This window comes from Lissotriton vulgaris, chromosome 2_1, assembly GCF_964263255.1.
Source record: "Lissotriton vulgaris chromosome 2_1, aLisVul1.2, whole genome shotgun sequence".
Lineage (NCBI taxonomy): Eukaryota > Metazoa > Chordata > Amphibia > Caudata > Salamandridae > Lissotriton > Lissotriton vulgaris.
The window spans coordinates 1,040,123,536-1,040,148,302 of record NC_141687.1 but is presented as its reverse complement, the minus strand read 5'-3'; the positions used below and the strand labels follow the sequence as shown (position 1 = coordinate 1,040,148,302).

At 46.9% G+C, this 24,767-nt stretch overlaps 1 protein-coding gene across 2 annotated transcripts in view; it reads left to right on the top strand.

Annotated features, from left to right (window-relative positions):
- GPD2 (glycerol-3-phosphate dehydrogenase 2) overlaps positions 1–24,767 on the top strand; it is a 1,314,993-nt gene that overhangs the window by 613,934 nt on the left and 676,292 nt on the right. The window lies entirely within an intron of this gene.

Genomic DNA, 24,767 nt, shown 5'->3' with positions numbered 1-24,767 from the left:
CCTACTGTTTTGCATATTAATCTACTCAAGTGGATCTTACAGTAAAAAGTGTGTTTCAAGGAAGCTACTTGATGTCATGAGTAGCTTACTCTGGTTAAGTGCAACTTGAGTTTGAAATTAATGTATGCAAATTGCATTAATGTTTGGTTTGTTCTAGCCAAGTCTTCAGAGTCTGTGTGTGTGTGTATATATATATATTATGTATGTGTGTATGTGTATGTGTATATATACATATATATATATATATATAAATATATATATAATGTATATGTGTGGGTATGTACATATTGTAGAAAAATGTCTCTACTTTCTGAAAGTGAAGTTGAATGCACTAAATTGGTTTTATAATGTTCCTTTCAATATGATTTATTTAAATTGTACTAGCATATGATCAGCAATATTTGTGTATACAGTCCTGCTATTCACTACAAGATATTAGATAGCCATATCATTAATTAAGACCCTTCCTTGCCTCAAAATATGCGGGCAAGGGAGTGTTTTGTTTTTTTCTATTTACTACGTTCTGCTGCAGGGCAATTGTGTGTGAGAATTAAAACAAAACGATTCTTATTCAACAGGTGCATCACAAGCACCGCTATCGTAGAGGGTAGCAGCTATGGTGAACTACAGAGCTCTAGAACCATCCCCATATCGATGTGGCACATATCAGCAGAGTTAATGTTACATTACCACTCTCCTGACAAATTATGGTGCCATAGAACTCATGAAGATTTAGCCCACAGTGCATGCTTGTTCATATGTATTCCCTTGACCTCCCTTCCTTTTAGTGCACTATCTAGGATACAGCACGCAGACCGAGTTATTTAGTAGAGGAAGGAATTTGGTGAATCCAACATTTTTAAAAGTGGACTTCCTCTTTAGGAGAATGACATCTACTTTGGGATCATTCAGTATTTGAAAATGATCTTTCAACCCATTATTTCTATTGAATACTAACATCATTTTCACACGTTATCACTTGTGGTAGATGTTTGCACAGGTCTTGATTGAGCGATATTTGTTTTCAGCATTTTTCTTTCTCCGCACAATGTTTTATTCTACTTCTGGATCATAGGTGCTTCAGAAGTCAACAGTGCACTATCTTCCAAGGTGCTCAACTCTTGCCACAAAGCTAAGAACGTTTGCTTCAGGAAAATTATTTTCGTTTGCCGGGTTTCTGTTAGTTGCTGTTGTGTGCTCTTATTAATGAAATGTTTGTGTCCCATAGATGTTTTTGCCGGGAACTCTTAAAAATGATTATGCGTGGTTTGCTTATACTCTTTCCTGCACCCGATGAGGAAGTCTGGGTGTCCACATCATACTCCAGTTGCCTTTAAACTGCCTAATAAAGTTCAATTGTACAAAGCCATTAAAAAGCTCAGTTTCGCCCTACTTCTAGTGCCTTATGCTGAAAGAATTTTTTTTTTTACAAAATATATGCCTTGAGGAATTATTTATGTCCAAAATAAGTTTGACACTTTTTCACAGTCACACATGTGATCCAATTAGTAAATCGCAAAAAAGGTTACATTCACGGATGTATTGAAAAAACAAATGATTTTACTTCATTTATATTTATCTCATTATATGTAATTCATTATACAAAACATTAAAAAAATTGGCAAGCAGTATATACAAATAGCAACACTGATGCTACCAAAACAATCACTTCAACTTTCTCAACTTTTATAAAGGTATTGATGCGAGTGTAATCACCCTTTTTACCAAAGACAATGTGGACAACATCTAACAGCCCATTAATTTGTGATATTCCAACTAAATAAGGGTGCGTTGTCGACGTTTCAGTATTTTATGGCCAAATTGGTCCTCAAGACCATCTTCAGGACTCAGCGTTGCACAAAGAATGATGACTCCTGTGAATACTTATGCTGAAATAAGGCATTGAAGTTGAAGATGTATAGATGTGATAATGTGCTAACTTGTTAAGACTTTTTGAGAGTTATTCTTATTTTGAGTCTTTGGTTAACAATGACAGTGTTTGAGTCTTTCCGATTTCCGGAGCCTGAGCATGCTCCATTTTTATTATTTTTATTATGTACTGTTGGTTTAAAAAGCTTTTGTTATGATGAACCTAATTGATAAGATTTTGGAAACAGCGTGACTTTGCATATACCAGACAGTTGTTTTTCCTCTGTGGTGCTAGAACGATGGAAGGGTGAGAACCAGATTTCGCACGCTAATCTTACTGGACAATATGCATAAACTGGTAATGATTAATCAACCAAATCTGTAAATAAACGGACATGTAAATGACCTTTTACATGTTGGCTAATTAGGATTCATGTCCCATATCAACTTGTATTTTTGTATATTTTAATTGGCAACATATCAGTTTTTGTGTTACTTGAGACCTGTATCAGAAATACACAATTACGCTTTGTGATATTTTGAGTATTCTGTTTTTTCTTGAGTAATAGATATCCTGATGGGCGAGGTAAATATGGTTTTAGGTATGACTACTATTTGTGTTAAATTCACCTGTATTGCATGTGTCCCCGTCACTATAAGTATTGTACATCTCTTGTTTCTGTCAAGAATTATGCTAAACAATCAGCTTCTTTGAACATTCGGCTACCTAGACGCACTCATGCATCACCATTGTTATGTAAGCTACATTGGCTCCCCATAAAACAATGGGTGGAGTTTAAAAGTTTGTGCATTGCCCATAAGGCAATCTATGGTCAAGCTCCGGCTTACATTAAAGAAGGCCTTGGAGTCTATAGACCGACACAATCACTAAGGTCTTCAGATACTCAACTACTGTCCTGCCCTCGCTATAAATTAGCTACGAAAGGTGGTAGATCTTTTTCCGTGGTTGTCCCACAGGTTTGGAACAAACTTCCTGAATCTCTTCGTAAAGAATCTAATCTGTTGCAGTTCAGGAAATCCTTAAAAACATTCCTGTTCAGAGAAGCTTTAAGCTCCACTTAAGGGTATAGCTCTATGCTTCTGTTTTTTGTTGGCTTAGCTTTCTTCTGTCAAAAAGCGCCTTGAGACCTGTAGGTGATTTGGGCTATACAAGCTGTAGTTAACAATAACAATTTGATGTTCAAGATGAAGAAACTTGCTTCTTGCTGGATAATTCTTTTTTTTGGAACCGATGATTAAGCTGCTCAGAGAACCAGTCAATTTCAGTATAGCATTATAGACCACTTCTGAGGGCTTTGATGGTTGTTAAAGGCACAGGGTTATGAGCCACAGGCTTTTTGAGAAAACTCCCAATATTTCAATATAACCTTAGAGCCCGCCGTAGCAGGATTCTCCCAGCCATTAAAGTCCCGCTCCTTTAACATTGGAGCGGGCCTTTAATGGCTGGTAGAGACCGCTACGAAGGGCTCTAAGGCTATTGGAACATTCTACCCCTAGAGGGCAGAATGTTCTAAACAAAGGCCTCACAGAGGCAGAGGGAGTTGAAATCCCCTCGGCTCTGTGAGGCCTTTGTTCACATCTGTTGCTATGAACAAACATTGGCATGTTGAAGTTCCAGGCTTCTACCAGCCATTAGAACCCCGGAGCACTCCATTGACTTCAAGGGGTGGGGTGGGGGGTTCCACAACACATACTCACAGAGTCCTCAGCGGTTTAGAAAATGAATTGATAGCAAATTAATAAAGTATACATACATATAAAATCAAAACTGGCCATTGAAAAAGCTAAAACGTGGTGTAAATGTGAAGGAATCTGAAAATACTGTGTAAACGTGAAGGAATTTGAAATTGGATGTTTATCTTGATTTGTGGGAGAAGCACACGCACCGCAAAAGGAATATAGTAAGAACGAATAGTGACCGCAAATGAAGAAATAGCATACAGCTACAAAAAGAGAGCATGCATTGGAGCAAAAAAGACTGAATGATAATCTAGCAAGCAGCATATCTCAATTTTTTTACAAATGAAACTATAATTTTTAAATACTACAACATTCTGGTTACAATTTCGATATTAGCACTTTTTTGTTTTTGTTTGGTATACACATGTTTCTGTGTATTGTTTGGGGTTCAGATCATAAAAATGTCTTAGTTGGGGGTTGTCACTTTCCAGTAATGAGCCAGTGGGGGCCAAAGAAGACAAAGTACAAAAAAAACTCTGATGTAGAGATTCTGTGAAGAAGGGAGGAGTGACGCATTTCTAAAATGACTGTTTATTTTGCGATTTGTTTCTACAGTTTCTAGTCTATACAAACGCAGCTGATTTCTTATATTTTGTTTGCCCTCCAAGTGATGAGGTAAACAATGTGCTCTAAAACTAGGACAATATCGCTGAAATCCCTTGGATACTAAAAGAGGGGCCCGACGGGGAGCTCATTTCAGAGGGACACTGACCTCAACCCTTCTAATTTGTCAGCAGCTTTGGCTTAGCTCTCATAATGTGAACATGGCTAGTTTATAGTGCGTGACCACCTCATCCCTGTAACTAAACATCCCACGTGTAATAAAAAGTGTAAAGGTTTTTAGTCCTATGATCAGCAGATGGTCTTGAAAAGTCTTGGTTATGGGCTGACTGAAACTGTTTATTCTGCCGTCTCAAGCCAGATTTCTATTGTGAAGCTGGAATGAACCTGACTTTTTAAACCAGGTGTCTCCAACCGGTCAATCTCCAGCTACTTTTAGCTCGCCAACACTGTCTGGGTTGCTTGCAGCCTTACCAGCTTCACTGTCATGGCCTGGCATGTGTATAATTAAATATCACTGCATTGTATATTTGAAAAGGCATCTGATGCTATAGCGAGGTTCGTGCTTGTCCACTCTCTCCCATACCAGTTGCTGCAAGGGGCGGGCTACGCTTTTTAATCCCCCGTCATTACGTGGTGCCGCTACATGTACCTTACGTTCAGGGTTGGATTGGGATTAAATATCAGACCGGGCACGCATAAAAAAAATCGGCCCACATTTGCATAATGCCTTCCCTCAAATCACTGGTTCAGCGTAATTTTACATAAAGGAAGGCTACCTTAGACACCCACTGGGCCGCTGGAGGTATAGTCGAACAACAGAGACACCGCCCAAATCGGCCCACAGGCTGCTCAAAAGCAGCCCTCAGGTGGAACTCGGACCCCGGGCCCTCGGGCTTTGCCCGAATGCCCACGTTACCAATCCGACGCTGCTTACGTTGAACAGAACTGCGCTCAGGGACTCTGCATGACAGTGCCTGCAGCAACCTTCAACATAGATGGCAAGGTTTTAGATTGCCTATGTGTGACATTTTCAAAATTTCAATGTAATTATGAGTGACATTTAACGGCTATGAGTGACACTTTCTCACAAGCAAAATCAAGCAATGAAGACCAGTGAAACATATAAATATCATAAATTACACCCATTTGAGCAATGAAAAACTTTAAGATCTTAAAACTGCTTCAAAGCACCTGAATTGGAAGGGCACTGTGGGACCCAACTGTACCAAAGAGGATGCGAGAGGCCATACAGCCTGCAAATGAGCCTCATGTGCCATAATACCATAGCTGTCAAGTTTCCAGATTAAGTGCATTTATGATTGACATTCAACTGCCAAATGTGAGACTTGGGTCTGTAGGTGCTGGGGGATAGGGTGCTGGGAAGAGGCTCTTGGTCTATCTGCGCTACGGTGTTCAGTCTAATGTATCCTGCTGTGCTGGGCCCTCATCATCGTTACCACGAGTCAGAGTACCCAAGTCCTGCCTGCAGGGTAAATTGTGTCACAGTATTTTTGAGTACCGCATGATCTCAAAATCTCTATGCGTGACTAATGCATTCTAATGCGGACATCCGCATTAAAGTGTGTTAGTCTAACCCCGGATGCATAGTACTTGGCATGGCTGCTTCAGGCTCCTGCTGGGCTATGACTTGCTTTAAGGCTCGAATGGAACCAAGCAGCAGCACATCACTGGAGTCCTGGAATAGGCCTGGGATTGTGGCTATTGCCAGCGGCCAGCATAGATCCCAATCTTCTGGCTTACGCAGCTGCAAGCATGAAGCAGTGCAAGGAATCTCTGCAGAGAGCCTGAATCTGCTTTGTGAGTTGATCCCAAGGTAGGGCTCTGATATTTGGAGGAGCAGCTTCACTGAGGCGCTTCACAAAATAAATACAAAGAATGCGAGTTGTTTAATTATCAATGGAAGCATGATTAAAATATCAATGGTAGCATGCCTACCGGCAGCAAGGTGCTTAATGGGAGAAAATTGAAATGAAGAGCTTATTTAGGTTTTATAAGGAATATTTTAACTCCTCGCATTAAATAATTTCTATCTAAAACGCGTCTGAATTTTTCAGTTATGAACGTAATGGTGGCCCATATGGGGAAAGATGTGTTAGGTGCCATAAGCATAAGTACACTGCTGTGGACAACAGTGATTATCCCTCTCTGGTATATTTTGCCTGCTTCTACAGTTTTTATTGCCAGGGAAAAATGTAATGAGTAGCCAGTGATTGGAATGCTGGCTGCATGTATTGGGTATCAGGAGCACTGCTTTCCCGCAGTTTGGAGATTTAGTCTTCCATCATACATTTTTTAAAATGTATCTATAGAAGCGCTTAGAGGCCGACCTATTCTCCAACCTTACCAGCCGTTGCCTGCTACAACTCCCTGTGGTTGTCTCTGTTAGGGGACCTCTGTCCCTTTGTTACCTCCATTCGATGTAGCCCATCTGGTGTTCCTCTCTTGTTCCCGCAAAGGGCAGTCTGGTCTAGTCTTATTTCGTGCCCATGACTCTCTTGGTGCTTCAAACAAAGACATGCACACTTATTGGCCAAGGGTGGATGGTATGTTTAGCCTTTGCCTTCCCACCAAAGCTACAGATAGGTGCTCCGGGGGTCGTCTGGACTAACAAAGGCGGGAAATATGACACTGCTGCCTCAACCAGATATCTGTTTCCTTATCCGCACACAGAAAGGCTTCTTGGGCAGTGCCAAGATGGGAATTTTGACCATGCATGTGCATCAAGGCACTCACCTCCACAATATGTAAGCGTTGTTACATATGGTGCAAAATTGCTTCAAAGTCCATCAGCATTGTGGCGCCTGGGCCGTCCCTTATTATGGCCTCTAAGGTAGAAAATGTGAGAGGGCGCATTATTGTCAAGGGGGCATGAGGGGCGTGGAGACCTGCTGCCCTCACATAGTTTTGTCCTCCAAGGTGGCATTTGTGAGACAGTACCTTATGGTTGAGGGTTGCTTGATAGGCATAGAGATAATACATCACTTCTGTAGTGATTCCTGTTTACCCAGAAATCATCTAAGCCTCCAATTGAGTGCTTCCAAACAGAGCTCTCCAAAGAACAAAAACAGTGATCATAGCAGTAAATGATAAAGGAAATGATAAAGGAAGAACAAAACAAAGTTTGGCAAAGCAAAAGTTCAGGCATTGGAAGTCAGCCTTTTTTCTTTGCTATGCCAGCTTTGTTCTGACATGATTTATGTAAAACCTTATTACGGAAGCTGCTGGGTCCTCATCTATCTAAAAAATAGCCAACCCCAAAAATATCTTTTTGATCTTAAAGTGCCCATTTCATAGTAGTCTCTGGCATGCAGTGGGAACTACATTGTGAGTGTATGTGCTCCTTGTGAATGGGTGTAATGTCTTCACTTAGTGAAGTTAACGTGTGTCTGAAGTAGGCAGACCAATCGCCCATACTGCATACTTTAGTGGGTGGAAGAAAAACATGAACGACACTGTAACAGACCAATAGTTGAAAAGGGTTGGCTGAAAGCCCCTGTTGGACTTTGCTTTTTCAGCCGGTTTACCTCCAGACTTTTTGTTTTTTGGCCTTCTGTTTTTGTTGGTTTTAGGACTCTGGGCACCTACCACTGCCATTCAGTGCTAAAGTGCATATGCCCTCCATGAAAATTGGGTTTATTGATTGGTGATTCCATGATTGGCATACTTGATTTACAGGTAAGTCCCTAGTCCCGTGCACTCTGTGTGCCCAGGGCCTGCAACACTGATTGTGTCACCCACATGAGCAGCCTGTAAATGTAACTCAGACCTGCAACAGCAGTGTCTGTGCGCAGTTTGGTACTGCCATGTTGACCTGGCAAGTGCACCCACTTGCCAGGCCCTAACCTTCCCTTTTCTTACATGTAAGACACCCCTAAGGTAGGCCCAAGGTAGCCCCGTGGGCAGGGTGCAGTGTATTTGAAAGGTAAGACATGTACTGAGGTGTGTGACATGTCCTGATATTGAACTACAGTGTATTTCGTTTTTCACTATTGAAAGGCTACCTGTCCCATAGGGTAGAATAGAAGTTTATTTATAAGTTCTTATAAATACAACTTCCAACTGGGATAGGATAGAAAGATGGAGTTTAGTATGCCTGAACTCAGAATATAAAAATGCATCTTTTAGTAAAGGTGATTTTTATATTGTGTTTGAAAATACCCCTTTTAGAAAATGTTGCTTAGCCATCCTGTGTGCCTCTGCAGGTTTGTGGACTGACTGACTTTGAAGCGACAGGGGCTGGGGTTGTGCATTCTCTCAGACAGCCACTTGTGGGGAAGGGGGAGTTTGATGTGTGGCATGCCTTTCCTGAATGAGTCTGGGCTGGGCTGAATAGACGTGGGCTGCATTCAACATATTGGCAGGAGTTTTCACTGTCACCTTAATAGGCCTTGTCTGCATTTAGAGTGGTGGAAGGAGATTTCTCTTGCACCTGAAAAGTCCCTTTCTGCCTTGGACAATGCTGTCTCTGCCGCCTGACGAGAAGCTGGACTTGAGATGACAGAAGTGGTGTTGGCTGAGCACCGATCCTCTGCACCAAGAGAAGAAAGGAATGTGCTGTATAACTATTGGGGCGCAGACCCCAGAACATTAGATTACCGCTGAACTAAGGAACCTGCCAGAAAGAAGAGCTGGAAAAGCTGTCAGGGGGAACTGCCACTTTGCTCTGTTGGGTTGGCCTGCAGCTTGCTGCTTCTGTCCGCAGCCGGGAAATTACTGGATTGTACTTTCATCATCCTGCTGGTAAAGCTTTCTCAAGGGCTTGAAGAACAGCTTGACTCCTGTTGGAAGTTTCAGGGAGATAAAAGACTTCAGAGAACTCTTTTGGGACCAAGAGGACTGCCAAGAAGAAGAGCTAGATTAGCTGTGAGGAGTAACTACCACTTTGCTGTGTGCTTTGCTGTGGTGGCTGCTTCTGTCTTGGCAGTAAAAGGACTGGACTGCACCTTCTACTACTTATTTATGTGGGTTTCTCCAAGGGCTTGAGGTAGAGCTACCCCCTGTTCAAGAAGTCTCAGGAACAGCAAAGACTTCAAGTTCATCTGTTACTAGCACTGAGGACTGTGTGTTTTGTGCTGAAACAGAAGACAAAAAACCTGATGCCGTTGCGGCTGAATACGTGTCCTGAAGGCACCACAGAGGGCACTTTGCAACGCAACGCTCCTTCCGTCGACGACGCCACCCGAAGCCGCCATAGAGCTGCTGCTTGCACTGCGACCTAAGGGCACCGCACTCCATGCCTCCTCTCTTCACGCCGCCCCCCTGGAATCACTGACGCCACCGTTCCATGCCGACATTGACGCCGCTGCTTGCACCGTGGTTCAAGGGCACTGCTTGCAAGTTACATGACCCACAGTCCTTATCCCGCACCGCAGCCTTGGCCTACCGACTCTGGCACCATCTACTCAAGTTTGTCATCCAAAGACAGCGCTACAGCAACAACAACGCCGCTGCTTACACCATGACCTGCCAGCACCACGACGAGCATCCCTTCACTTCGCACCGCAGCCCAGGTTTCACCGATGCTGCTGGATGACTGTCCCTGAGCCGCTGCCTGCACCATGACCTGAGGGCACCACACCGCTGCACTTCACACCGCAGCCCCGACGCCTGCGGACTCTAGCACTCCCGACTTTAACCGCGAGGAGTTTAATCTGCAACAAGTGTGACCGACAACTCCTGCACTGACCTCCAGAACCGACGTCTTCGGATGCTGGATCTTCGGGGCTCATTGAGAGGGTGCTGACACCCTGTATTTCTAAAAGGTACAGTTTTGCAGGTCTTGCCAACACCATGCTTGGCCTATGACACCACGCTCAGCCGGAGCTGTTTGGGTTTGTTGTTCACGATGACATGATAGCCCCAGACTGAGCTATCGACTTCAAGGAACTGTATTTTAAGTCTATTTTTGATAATTGAGATTTCTGAGAACGCTTTTGTTCTTGTTTGTATAGATTAAATATTGGTTATTTGTCTAAAACTGGTGTGGTGCCCTTTTGTAGTGTTTTCACTGTATTACTGTGGTTATGTGGAAATGCTTTGCACACTGCTTCTTAGATAAGCCTGACTGCTCGTGCCAAGCTACCAAGAGGGTGAACAGACGTTATTTTAAGAGTGTATCTCCCTTATCCAGAATAGAGGAAGGGTTCCCACTTGGACAAAGGTGCAAACTATTTCCAACTATAGATCCTCATTGCTTACAGCCCCTATAAAAATAGTATACATATAATTTTAGTAAAACCTGAAGGTCTTGTCCTAAAGCCAGAGCTTAAAAAAAGTATTTTTTGATGGAATGCTGGCTAACTCAAAACGAACCATAGATTGTGTTTGGTTACTAGCCAAAGACTACAGGTATGCTGACAAGTTCAGATTGACCCTCACTATCCTGGAGCAACACAGTGATTTATAAACTTCAATTGCCTTCGCTTTGTTTTCGAACTGACGGTGTACAATAGTTGTGACTGCTGTTTTTTTTACCGTGTCTACATATCATTGTGTGCTTGTTAAAATCTTGTTTTATTTGAATGAATTGAGAAAGTATTTTTTGAAAAGGTGGTCTGTCACGAAGAGCATAAGTTTGTGCGACATAATGAGACTGTCTGCACACCGGTTCTCAGTCGTAACCTGTGAATTGTACCTAATTGATATTCCCTCTCAGTGATTTAGATTCCCGGATAAGGCATTTGTAAACTCCCTGGAGGGTCATTGGAGATTAAAGAATACAGTTTTGATGAGGGCCATCAAGAAGAAAGCACTGATGAAGGCAGCCATAATCATCCCCTTGGGCAGAGTATTGTCGCGTTTTCAGAACAGATCTGTACTCTTTGTCCTTACAGGCTTTTAGCAGAGGGTTGTGATAGATTTCATACTAGTGGCTGAATACTTTGACAGTGCATGTCACAGGCGCGTTCTGAACCTTCCTTTGGTGGAGTCCTTATTAGTTGTTGTCTTTATTTCTGAAGGCACAAGTACACCCAACTCCTTTAAGATTGAAATATTTTTACAGAGCCATAGAACAGCATGATCCAATGGGATCCGTTTTGACTAGTATTCTAGTCCTGCTTCAATCTCTACTCTTGAACATCCGTGTTATACTTGTCTCAATGTGTGCTTTTGCTCTTAATATTCCAATGATTAGCTGGAAATCTCAGATTCGATCTAAAGATACTACTTGCTTCTATCACACACTTGTCATGTGAATATTACAACCTTTATGATTTTTGCATCTCTTACAGGAAAGATTTGAAGACGTTACTGACCATGAAGTGTCACAAAAATCTATTTTGGGAATAGGTGCTAACCTCAATCCAAGCTATTGAAACCAAGCCGTGTAAACTTTGCATAATGCTCTCTTTATTCCCAAACGTTTGGAAAAAAGAGTTGCTTAAGGGCTGGTAAACACATTTTGCTAAACGTTTTACACTACAGACCACTAAAATTGCATGTCCCTGTCCTCTATACTTTTCCCTTCCACACTTTCCAGCTCCACTTTCAGGTGCATATTTTTGCTTTGAATTCATTTTTGGTTGTCGCTTGCAGTAAACCAGGCATCCATTCTCCAGTGAGTTGCTCTCCAGCGACTTGTGACTTGTAAGTAGCTTTCCTGTGTGCAGCCTACTGAATTAGAAGCTTTTGCTCGCCAGAATTAGTGTGCGTATATCAATATTGTAACCAGTGTATTAAAGCCACAAATGTGTGTATTTCCAGACATCAAAGGCTGACGTGTGGAGAAAACTGGCTACATTTCCAAAATATATTTAAAGTGGATATTTGAGTGATAAATCATGGGGTGTTGGAGAGACTTATTGCTAATATTAGTGCCTTGGTGCCAGGGGCGTTGCAGCTTTGGCTTGTATACAATACCAATGGAGAGGCATTACACATTGACAAAGCTTTGTGTGCTTTGTTGCTGGTGACCATTCCTCATGAACTGAGGTGATTACTGCTGGTAATCCTGCATAGGGGGCCTACAAATGTTTTCGTGTCTGATGTGGTCCCTTTTACAACACTAATATTAGCAGCTTGGAATGGTTTTCATTGGATATAAGTAGCTCTTATTAGGGTTAGAAATCCCTGCAGTAAACCGATATTCGCGCCATACTCCCAAATCTTTCATTATTACTGTGTACACGAAGGCCTTCATTTTCCTGAGGGAAGCAGTGGTTGTGTGATATTAAAAAGTGGTGGAACTGTCTCCATGAAGAATCATTGGGGGAACTCCACCCAATCGAATGGTGGAACATTTTGCCAAAATATAAGTTTACATGGACAGATTTCATAGAAATTTGCTAACATGCAAAAGATTCTGAAAGGGCACTCTTCAAATATCCTTGGTGTCAAGCAAGCCTACCCAGTAATATTGCAGGCTCACCTGCTCAAAGATACGCTCGAAAAAATGATGGCAAATTGGTCGAGTTAAAAAAGTGGCTAAAATGCCACAGGTGATAGATAACAAGCGGTACAGAAATTGCAACTTCAATTGAATTTTTATTTTATTATAGCATCCATTTACACTTCAATATTTCACCTTCTTGTATTTTTTCAACGTGCACCTATATAGTAGATTTTCCATTAGTGATCTGAATGTTAATATTCAAAGGGGACGAGTTAGAGTGACCAGACATCCCAGGTTTGCCGGAACAGTCTTGGATTTTCAGGGCCTATCCCAACAAATTACTATAATTGTACCTCAAGTTCTGTGTTTCAATGAGGGAAGAAACAAAGGGAGAGGAGACTTCTCGTGAACCCAAGCAGGATTAGTTATCAGCACTCCTCGGGAGACAATAGACACTGATAATGTATTTCAAAGATGCACTTCATCACTACATCAAGGTTCATATTGGCAGGTTTGTGTCATCCGTTTTTAGATCGAGCCTAGTGGCAGCACGCATTCAATGCTCGCTCTTCGAGAGTGCTGTAGTAGAGTATGGGAGAGAAGCTGCGCCCACTCTCCTCCCATATTTTTTATTGACTTGTGTGATTGTCTTTCGTAAATGCTGCCTTCGGATTCGTTAATAGGCTTGTTAGTCCCTCCTCAGTTCGTTCTTGTCTTCATTTGTACCCTCCCATGGCGGCTGGGCCTTTTACTTCATGTTTTTACACTGGACCTGTTTAGCACAGTTTACTTTATTGAGGTTCTTTTACTGCACAACCGACATGCGCTGCTTCAGCTGAAACCGCTTGTGTTTTTATTTAACAGCACCCCCCACCACCCAAAAGCCTGTTTTATTAACCGCACCACTGCCACCACCAATACCACCACTGATACCACCACCAGTTCCACCACCAATACCACCTCCACCGTCAATACCACCACCTCCAACACCACCAACACCAATACTACCATCACCAAATAATACCATCACCAATACCATCACCAATACCATCACCAATACCATCACCAATACTACCATCACCAATACCACCATCACCAATACCACCATCACCAATACCACCACCACCAATAACACCACAACCACCAATACAACCACCATTAGTACCACCACCAGTATACTACCAATACCACCACCACCAATACCACCACCACCACCATCAATACCACCACCACCAATAACACTAATACCACCATCACTAGCAATAAATACCAATACCAATACCATTACCACCAACACCACCACCAATAACACCACAAAACCACCACCACAGTACCACCACTACCACCACCAATACCACCAAAACCACCACTAATACCACCACTACCAATACCACCACAACACCAGCACCAATAACACCACCACCACCACTAATACTACCACCACCATCAATACCAATGCAGCGCCTTGATGCCTTTGGGCAAACTTTGCGCTTTATAAGGCTAATATTCATTCATTCAATACCACCACCAGTACCACCAATACCACCATCATACCACCACCACCACCACCAATAACACCAACAATACCACCGCCAATACCAGTACCACCAATACCACCACCACCACCACCACCACCACCAATACCAACACCACCACCGCCTCCAATACCACCACCACCACCAATAATACCACCACCACCACCAATATCACCACCACCACCACCAATATCACCACCACCACCATTTTTTTTTTTTTTTGTAGTTCAACCGTCTTTATTTAGGTATACACAAGTGACACAGCCTTACACCTACAACCCTGGGGCCGGTGGCATGTCCATCAGTTGCATGAGGTATTCGTTAAGTTAAAGGAAATAGAGAGAAAAAGATGGTAGCACAGCCTTTCTACCGGCATCTCGGAGGCCCGGTGGCAAGTTTAGAATGTCTGTAACATTTATATCACACTCGCGTAATTAAATAGATACCAGATCTCTTTTGTAGAACAATTTTTATCTATTTTTGTTTTAAACTATAATTCTTTTTTTTTGTTTGAATATTTGTATTGTCATTTATCATATAACATAGAGGTCCATATTTTTGAACATTTCACTGCGAGGAAGCATAAATCTGTCCCACATTCAGCTTGTGACCAGAAATAATCAGTCCAATTGTATTATACATTTCAGCCAACAATTAACTGAATTGTTAGATTCCCCAGGGAACTCGGTAATATATACTGTTTAATATTTCCTCGCAGTGTACCTTTGCAGGGGTCGCTTCCCATCTCTCTAGAGTCCCCGATCTCATTCAGTCTCAGGGCGCCTAGCGGATGGCCTCCTTCTGAGTTATATGCTCTATCCGAGCTCCGCGGTGTAGCTGAGCGCACATGTTGTCGGATTCCCGTTAGCTAGGTCAGCCCTCTGGTGTGTTTCGATGCTCGTGCGGCCTAGTGGTGTGCTCTGCTTATCGCCCCGCTTCATCGGTTTGGGGCGATGTGCCTCCTTTTCTGGTGTGTCTTAGAGGGACTGCTCATGTGTCTCTGGGCTGGTGCCCTATCAACTATGGAAAGGTCAGTTGCCTAAACTCAACTGTTGAACATTAGGGGGGAATTCACAGTATGAAAAGTAAATGAACTAAACTATAAACTAAAGAAAAAGAAAAGAAGCTCTGCTTTACTTGATCTTATCTTTCGGGTTTGTAGGCCAGGCGTTGTCTGTGTGAGTCCCGGGACAAGTGCTTGTGCGTTCTTTCCTTCGCGGCGTAAGGTGTGTGGGGAGGCGGGGAGGGGGGCGTAGATTCTTCTCTGGTTAGTCGCACCTTTTTATCCACTGTTTGTGTAGGAGTCGTTCCCATGGGCCCATTGGTGCACGGGGGAGGGGGGGTAGGGTGGGGGAGGGGAGAACCGCACGCAGCCCGGCCGCTCGCCCTCTTATTATATTTGATGTTGTTCTCTCGGTGGTCCCTGTGTGGTTTCGTCCGTCTGTTTCCTTCCTCTTTCATTGGTGTGCCTCCCTGCTGTGGCCCTGTCACGCATATACAACCCATCCGGTCCCCCGCCTACGTGATTCCTCGTTCTTGTGAAGCCTGGTTAAAGGACTTGAGAATGTCATCCCATATCTGTGCTATCGGTATAGCTCGCAAACCCGCCGTCTCCTCTCTATGGAGTATTGTTCCCTCTGCCATCGCCCAGTAGGTGAGTGAGGAGTGCCTGTGTTGCACCTGCGGACGGTGCTTGTCTTTCCAGTGTTTCGTTATGAGCCTTTTCGCGGTCACCAGGCCTAGGTCCCAGAACCTGGTCTGGGATTTGTTATGTTTTGTTCTTCTGTACAGCCCCAGTATGCATGCCTCCCACGTGTGTTGCAGCTCTGTTCCTGCTCCCTCTGTTAAGAGCGCTGTTACCTCTCGCCAATATGTGTGCAATCTGGGGCAAGCCCACAGCATATGTAGTAAGTTGGCATTCAGTAATGAGCAGCGCGGGCATACGGTCGTGTCTAGTGCGAAGTATCGATTGATTTTGTCGGGGGAAAGATACGCCCTGTGGACAATGTATAGTTGTATTATTTTGAACCTTGAGTTACGCGGTATGTTGCGCGGTCCCTCTAGGATCCGTTCCCATTCTTTTTCCGACCACTCCCTACCTCGGTCGGCTGCCCACTTGTCTCTCAGCGGCTGGAGCGTGCATGCGGTATGCATCTGCAGGGCCTGCGCTATCCAGTGTATCACGTGTGAGCCATTGCCCATCACGTGTAAGTACTGCAGCAACAGGTGTGTCTGCGGTTCTTCTGCCATGGCCCCCCAGCGTTTCGTGTATTCGCGGATCAGGGATGCATAGAGAAGGAACTGCCCTGCCGGTAGGCCGGCATCCGCAGTGAGCCTCTCAAATGGGATCAGGGCTCCCTCCTCGTAGAGATCCGCCATCATTTCTATTCCTGCCCGCTCCCAGCTCTCCATAGCGGCTGCAGTGAGAGCGCCGCCCACTCTAGGTGTGCCCACTAATGGGAGCGCGGGGGCATAGGGCTTGATTGCCCGCGTGAGTCTCAGCACGCGTTGGAAGCATTTGTACGCTACCGTCAAGTGCAGCTGCGTCTGGCGGGTTTTCACGGCCAGGGGGTGGAACAGCATGAGTGCCTGCACGTGTGTTAGGGCCGTGGTATCCGAAGTCGTGTCTGCCAGGCCTTTTCCTGCGAGCCAGCCAGTTACCCACTGCAGCTGCGCTGCCAGATAGTAAAGTTCCTGGTTCGGGACCACTAGCCCTCCCATAGCCACCGGGGCATATACCTTCCTCAGCGCTACTCTGGGTCTGCCAGCACTCCAAATGTGCACCCGGACCATACTTTCGAGCTCTCTAAATATGCGGTTAGGGACGGACACCAGTATGTTGGAATAGAAATAGAGCAGCCTGGGTAGTGCAATCATCTTCGTTAGGGTGACGCGAGCAGGGACACTTAGCGGGAGCGTTTTCCAGAAACCCATTTGGGCTCGTAAAGAGGAGATAGCTCTGATCAGGTTGCCTTCCAGCACGTCTGCTGGGGATCGGTAGATGTGGATCCCTAGGTATTTGAATGTGTCCGCATACCAGGTCAGTCTAGGGCCCCCTAGGTTCACCTCACTTTCCTGCATATCCGGATGGAATGGGTATACTCCTGACTTCCCCCAATTAACTCTTAATCCTGAGTGTGCCGTAAAGGCGTCAAGTGTGTCCATAAGGCCCTGCGGCATCCTAGTGAGGTCCCTGATATATAGTAGCAGGTCATCTGCATATAGTGAGACCGTGTGTGTGCCATCAGCTAGGGGAATGCCCCATTCCTCGCCCTGTCTCCTCAGCAGCTCCTAACGGTTTCATTGCCAGGGAAAAGAGCAGTGGCGACAGGGGACAGCCTTGCCTTGTACCTCTCCGTACTCTGATAGCTTCGGACAAAAGGCCTCCGGTCCGGACTCTGACCATAGGCGTCTGATAGAGTAAGCTGACCGCATCTATGAACGCCTCTCCTAGTTCGTTTTTCTGCATCACTGCCCGAAGATACGGCCATTCCACCGAATCAAATGCTTTTTCTAGATCTAATATTATGCATCCAGACCGTGGCCATGGCGTCTTTGCGTACTCCTGTACCCTGAATAACCGACAGATGTTCTGTGAGGTGCTGCGCGCTGGCACAAATCCGTTTTGATCTGTATGGACCAGCGTGTGCGGTGCTAGTCTCTGGGCCAGTGTTGGCGCTAGTATCTTGTAGTCCGTGTTCAAAAGGGCGAGCGGTCAGTATGAACTCATCTGCGCCCCGTCCTTACCTGGCTTCAATAGGGAGACCAACGTGGCCTCGTTGAGGGTGCGCGGTAACGAGGAGTCTTCCAATGCTGCCTCGATCATCTTAATGAGTTCCGGGATTAACAGGTCCGGGTACGCCTTATAGAACTCCGATGGGAGTCCATCCGGACCCGGGGATTTACCGTTGGACAGGGCCATGATAACTACTCTGAGTTCTTCCGATGTGAACGGGGCTGCTAGCTCGTCCCGTTGGGCGTCTCTTAATGTCGGTAGCGATATTGGTGCTAAATAGTCTGCAGGGGCCGGGGTTGGTAGACCGGAGCGGTATAACCTATCGTAGTGGTCAGTGAAAGCTTGGTGTATCTCCTGCGGTGTACGTAGCATAGCTCCCCCTTCTCCTCGTATCTCCACTACTGGCTTTGTCCAGTCTTCTCTGCTGATGAGCCAGGCAAGCAACTTGCCGGGCTTATCTCCCCTATCGTGTGTGCGCGCCGAATGGGCCGCATAATTCAGGCAGCGTAGCCTTTCTAGTAGGTTCTCGTGTTCCGTCTGGATGTCTAGCGCCCCTGTCCCATCGTCCCCTGGCACCCTTTGTTCGAACCGCAGTAGCTTACCCTCCACCTTAGTCAAGTCTTTCTCCACTTGCCGCCGCAAATTGACTTGCGTGCCTAGGCAGTGCCCCCTCACCACGACTTTGAACGCGTCCCATTCTATCTGAGGGGCGGACGCTGTGCCCGTATTTTCTTCAAAATAGTGCGCTATTTGCGCAAATAGCGAGTCGCGGAACGGCGCGTCAAGCAATAGGTCTGGTTGCAACCTCCATGTGGGGACCGGGGGGTTTACAGTCGCCCATGTGAGGACCAACATGTGTGGATTATGGTCGGAGTGTGTTCTGCCCATCTAGTGTGTGTCTGTTGCATGTGGCAGCAGGTCCTCTGTGAGCATGTACCTGTCAAGCCGTACATGCAAGTCATGCGCTCCTTAGTAGTATGAGTACGTTCGAGTGTTTGGGTTACAGTGTCTCCACACGTCTTTGAGCCCCCAGTGCTCAGCCCAATTTGTGAAGGCTTTCATGGCGCTCACTACTGGCGCGCTTGGCAGTGGCGGGAATGATCGGTCTAATGCTGTGTCCAGCACACAATTGTAGTCCCCGCCCAGCACCCAGGGGAGTCCGTGCCAAGCAGATTGGATTGTGGAGAATCTTGTGAGGAATCCTTGTTGGTCTGTGTTGGGGGCATACACCGATGCTATTATTATCGGGCGTCCATCCAGTCGTCCCCTCACCACCACCAGCCTCCCCTCTCCGTCATTGTTTGAATCGTCTGCTTCAAAAAGGACCCCTGGCCTGACCCATATTAATGCACCCCGTGCGTACACGGAAAACCCTGTCGCGTATGTTTGCCCCCGCCAGCACCGGCGCAGTGTTTGGACCTCAGGTGCGGCTAAGTGTGTCTCTTGTAAAAGCGCTATTTGAACTTTGTCTCTTTAGATAAGAGTAAATCTGGTACCTGCGCGAGGGAGTGTGCATCCCCCGTACATTCCATATGCAAAATTTAATCACAGCTGCCATTGCTATTCAGTGCTCGCTTGCCCCTCCCCCCACCAGCGTCCCTGGTCGCCTCGCATTGTCCCGGTACATCTATCACATCAACACCTACTGTTATACCTATGATATGCATTGTTGAAGTTGGTATCTTATCCACTCTCCAGTAATAGAAGCAGAACTTGTAATAACATAAACAATAGTTAATACCAAAAGGTCGACTGCTGAACATGCAGTCTCCAAACACTCTAATGAGATGGTCAACTTTTCAGTTCTGGGGATCGCTGTCTAGCGCATTAGATAAGGGTATTGCAGTTAATAAACAAAGCGTGAGTGTGCGTTCCATCCCGCTCAGGGGGAAAATTGTCTAACCCAGCTGGTGCCGCAGTGGACCGGGTGAAGGGTTGTGTGGTGCTTCTGGCTTTTGCCTTCAAAGTTCGCCAGCCAGGCAGGCCCGCTTGGGCCACGGGGTGTGGCAAAGTCCCTACGCAGCATGCATTGGCAAGTCATTACCTGTGAGTGTCGCCGCTCGCTGGATCATCGGACCTCACCCCGACGTGGCGCACTCGCGTTACCTTTCTCAGGCGAAGTGCCGGATCTCCAGAAAGGGCAATAGCGCCTTCCGTGTCCTCTGTCCCATAGCACCTGGTAGACCCGGGTTTCGCTGCCTCTCCAGCTCATTTTATGACGCCGCCGCTCAGGACGTGCGGCAAGAGAATGGGGGTGGATGGGAAGAGGGGGTGGGTTCCATGGTCGCTTGCTTTTCTATCCAAAGAGGTCCGCCGTCTGTGGTGTAATGTCCGGTAAGTCGTCTTGGGTCTGTGAGTCCGACAGTCCATATATTGCCTCGTCATCACTCAGTAATGCTTCAGGGCTGTTCGCCGGCTGCGAGTGTTGGGCCGGTGAAGTGCTGATCTCCGTTGCTATGCGCAGTGCTTCCTGCTGTTCCCGGTGCATTTCTACCTCGAGCAGGCCCGCGCCCTGCTGCGTTCTCTCCGCGGGTGTTGGTTCCTGCGCCGTCTTCTGGAGCTCCTGTTCCTCCTGGGTCTGGCCATGTCTGTGGGGCATGTGGCATTTTTGTCTGGTCCATTATCTAGCCATCTTTCCACATCTTCAGGGCTGCCGAAGAAGTGCGTCTTCATGTGCCACCACCCGGAGCTTTGCTGGAAAAAGGAGGGAATATTTTAGACCAAGTTGTCGTAATTGTCGCTTCACTGCCAAGAAGGAGTGTCTCTGGCGCTGCACTTGGACTGTGTAGTCCGGGAAGAACATGATGCGGGCATTATCCACCTGGACATTGTCAAGTTTTCGGGTTTCCCTCAGTATGGAGTCTCGGTCGCGGTAGTTTAGGATGCGGATTAGCAGTGGGCGCGGATTAGAGCCCGTTGGGAGTGGGCGTGCAGGGACTCGATGTGCCCGTTCCACCACGAAGTGTGGCGACAGTGTCCCTTCTGGTAGTAGTGTGCGTAACCAGCCCTCCACATGCGTCTCAGAGCCTCTCCCTTCCCATTTTTCGGGCATACCCACTATCCGGATGTTATTCCGCCTTGCCTGCCCTTCTGCGTCCTCTGCCCTGTCTTCGAGGAACTCGACCCTGTTAAGAAGATCTCTCATCTGTTTGTCTGTTTGCGTTACTCGGGGCTCCAGGTCTGTGACTGTGAGATCCAAGGCTTTGGTACGGTCGGCTAACTTTTTGTGGTCCGCCCTCAGGTGTGTCAGGTCGATGGCGACTCCATCTATCTTCGCCTCCAGTGACGTTTGTGTGGATTGTATCGAGTTTTCTAGCCGTTCCATGGCTGCTAGCATTGTGTCCAGCCTGGTTGCTATAGGGTCTGCCTCCCCCTGCTTCGGCATTTTGTCCATCTTGCTTTTTGAATTCGCTCCCCCGGCTCCCGTGCGTTTCCCTGCTCCTCCGGACATGGACAGTGTCTTGCTCGACTGCGGTCCTACGACCAGTGCGGCTATTTGCGCCTCTTCCAGGTGTCTCCCCGTGCCAGATGGGTGCAGTTCGAGGGGGTCTTTCCTGCTGGTGTGGGCACGTGGGGATTCTCCTAAGGGCTGCCGTGTGTCCCCCCCCTTCCCGGACTGCCGGTCTGTGCAGGCAGTAGCAATTTCGTCCTCACGGGCCTGATGCTGGGTGGGTATTCGTTGTCTTCTGTTGGGCCCGGTCACGGGCCAGACAGTATTGAATCCCAAAGGCTCACCCGGTTCCCGGCGGACCGGCGGGCCTCGTCGTGTCACTGTTTGTTGCCGTGGGTGGCGTTGCCCATTCAGTCTCTCACAGCCAATGCCGGTCGCCCACCGGTACCCGTCGCAACTCAGCGCGTTTCGTGTAGTCCCTCGGGTGTCTCACTCCTTGCCGTCCTTCGGCTTGGAATAGGGCTCCTGTGTGCCTGCTAGGTAGCCCCGCCGTGGCTCAGCGTGGTCCGCTCTTGGCGCGCCTATGGAGGCGTCTCTGCGCCAAGGGAGTGGCGTCCTGACCTCGGCCGTGTCTCGCTCTCCTGTCGAGGGGGACCTCCTCAAGGCCCGTCTCTGTGGCAGCTGCAAACTTCTCCTTCAGCGCCACTTGCAGCGTGTCTCGGGGGCCTGTCGCCGCTCCGTTTCAGATTGCGCCGGCCTGTATCTCTGTTGGCTGCGGGGCGTCTTCCCCTGTGCCCGGCGCGCCGCGTCCCAATGGCGCTGTGGTTCGCCGGTGTGTGGTCTCAAGGCCGGGGGGTGGCTCACGTGTGGGAGTCCCCGCGGTTGCAGCTGTGAGTTCCCAGTGCTGGTGGGTCGGTGAGCCCTGCTTGTCCCCCGGGGGAGCCGCGTCCACGAGCCCCCTTCCCGATTGGCGGTGCCGTCGCCTTACCACGGCCGGGCGCTCGTGTTCCCCTGCTTGGTGCTTGTGCCTGCTTGGACAAGTGTAGCTTGGCGTCCTGTTTTCCTCCTATCCCCGGCGTCGCCGTGGCTAGGCGCTCGCTGTGGGTGCTCGCGGGGTCTCTCGGTGCCTCGGTGTCTTTGCACAGGCCTCCTGTTCACCTCCTCTGTCCAGCTCTATGGTTCTCGAGATTCTGTGTCTCTGCTAGGCGTCTCAGCCGTTTGCCGGCGTGTTTCGGCTGTCTGGGGCCCGGCCGTCACTACGTCAATATTTCTGAGGGCTCCTCACCTCCTCGTGGTGGCACTGGTCGCACCCTCCCACCCTCCCATCTCCCTTCGTCAGGGTTGCGCAACTCCTAGTGTCACGGGCGGCTGGCTTATCACTCGGGGTGGTGGTGGACTATGCCTGACCTCCGGTCCTGAGGATGTGCCAGCGCCGATGCGCTAGGTCCCGGGTCGGTCTTCCTCCGCCAGTGTGCTGCCAGGCCCGATTTCCGACCCAGGTCCCGGTGTCGCGTGATTTCTTTGGCCGGCGCCCTCTCGTGTTTTCTGGCTAGCTCGCTCGTGGGGGTCCCGGAGCGGCTCTCCGAACATTTTCGGACCGAGGGTTGCCCGTGTGCTCGCGATCCTGTATCCGGTGTTCCGGCCAGCTGGGGTACGCTTTATCAGGATAATGAACCCCTTTGTTCGGGGGCTCGCACCAGAGCTCCGCTAATGCGCGTCCAGTCTCGTTGCGCGTTTAGCCACGCCCCCATCACCACCACCAATACCACAACCACCAATACCACCATCAACACTACCAATACCACCACCAATACCGCAGCCGAGACCATGCTTCCCTCCTTTCATGCCTGCCATAAAGCACAGCCCACCCTGCACCAGGAGGTGAAGCCAGGGCCCTACTACAGCTCGAGTATTTTTTTTAGGCCAGAGATAGCAATGACATTATGTAATGCCACACTGCAGACTCAAATCACGGTGAGGGCAGGATATGGCAGGGGTCGGCCAAGTCATAATGCACTGAACCCTGATTTAGATCCTTGAACCCCTCCACCATTGGCAAGTGAATCACCTTTGCTTTACCACCAAGTATAACTGGTCACAATCCTACTGTTGAACAGGCTGCTTACCTGAGAGCACTAAATTACTTAGCAGATTGTGATATGTGCATGAAATGTCTTTGGTATCAGCACTCACTCTAAATTGGCTTAGAAAGTGAAGTACTTAAAATATGGCTAGTTCACTTAGGGTTCAAAGTATGTCCCAGTCTACCACACTGGTGTACATAATATACATTTGCCAGAGGAAGTGTTTTGGCAGCCAGAGCATGGCCTTGCAGAAAAATGAATAGTTGGAATCAGGACATCCCCAGTGTGCTTTAGATGGGGGTGGCATGTTGACCATCTTGAAATATTTTATTGGAAATGGAAACACATATTTACACAGTAGCATCAGCCAAAAAGTAGAACATCCTCCAGAATGGAATTGACAAGAGAGTGCAGCAATGTGTCACAGTGCCATGACTGCTATCCACTTTTCACCTCTGCAGTAGAGGAATTTCAAGACGGGTCTGCGTTTAAGCACTGTTAGTCTTGCTATTGTCAGATTCTATCATCTGATCTTTAATCTGCTACTCATGTCTTTATTACAATCAATCACTTGAAAATTGCTGTGATTTCACGTATAATACAGTCAAGGTACTCAGGAAGTGTACCCAATGCAAGTGCAGATATACCATACTAAGTTCCACTGCAATTGGTGGGTTGAGCCTGTTAACTAATATTTTTATATAGCTCTTCATACGAAGCACATAAATACAATGAATAATTCTTGGATCATAATTTTGATTGCTTATTTGTGACAGAATCCTGACTGAAAGAGCACTCCGACTGAAATTTCTTTAGCAATGCCTTTAGGTTACCAGATTAAGCGCGTACACAATTGAAGCAAGGAGAGGGCAGTTGCATCTACTTTTAAAGATAACTTGGATATTTCTCTAGATAACACCCCTTCTTCCCCACCACCCCCACCCCAATATCCCAGTGCTGTCCTTTGTCCTTTGCTAGTCTACAGACCACCAGGACCACTACTCAGTTTTATTCCTGTGTTTTTGAGGCAGCCTTGACTTGACTGATAAATACTAATTGGTTTATAGTCTGAGATTTTACCATACGTGTCTAAGACAAGTCTGATAGATATGTGTTAAAAATTTACTAGTTCACATTCTTTGAGGCCTCAGACCTTATAGGCCTTGAATACAGGACTACTCATGAAGCAGGTTACACAACAGATGATGTTCTGAGCCCCCACCCCCTCATCTTGGGGGCTCTTTAATGACTGTAATCCTCTTCGATAAAAAGACTATAACATTTATTTTAAGGTCAATGAAAATCATCAAGAGCTACTATGATTAGTGTTGAAATAGACGAGGTCAGACAATCAATCAATCCTAGAATTCTAAGCACGAACCTCACCCCTGAGGGTCTCAAGGCGCTGGGGAGGAGAGGGGGCAGTTCCATGAGCCGAATAGCCAGGTCTTGAGAGCCTACCTGAAGGTTTTCA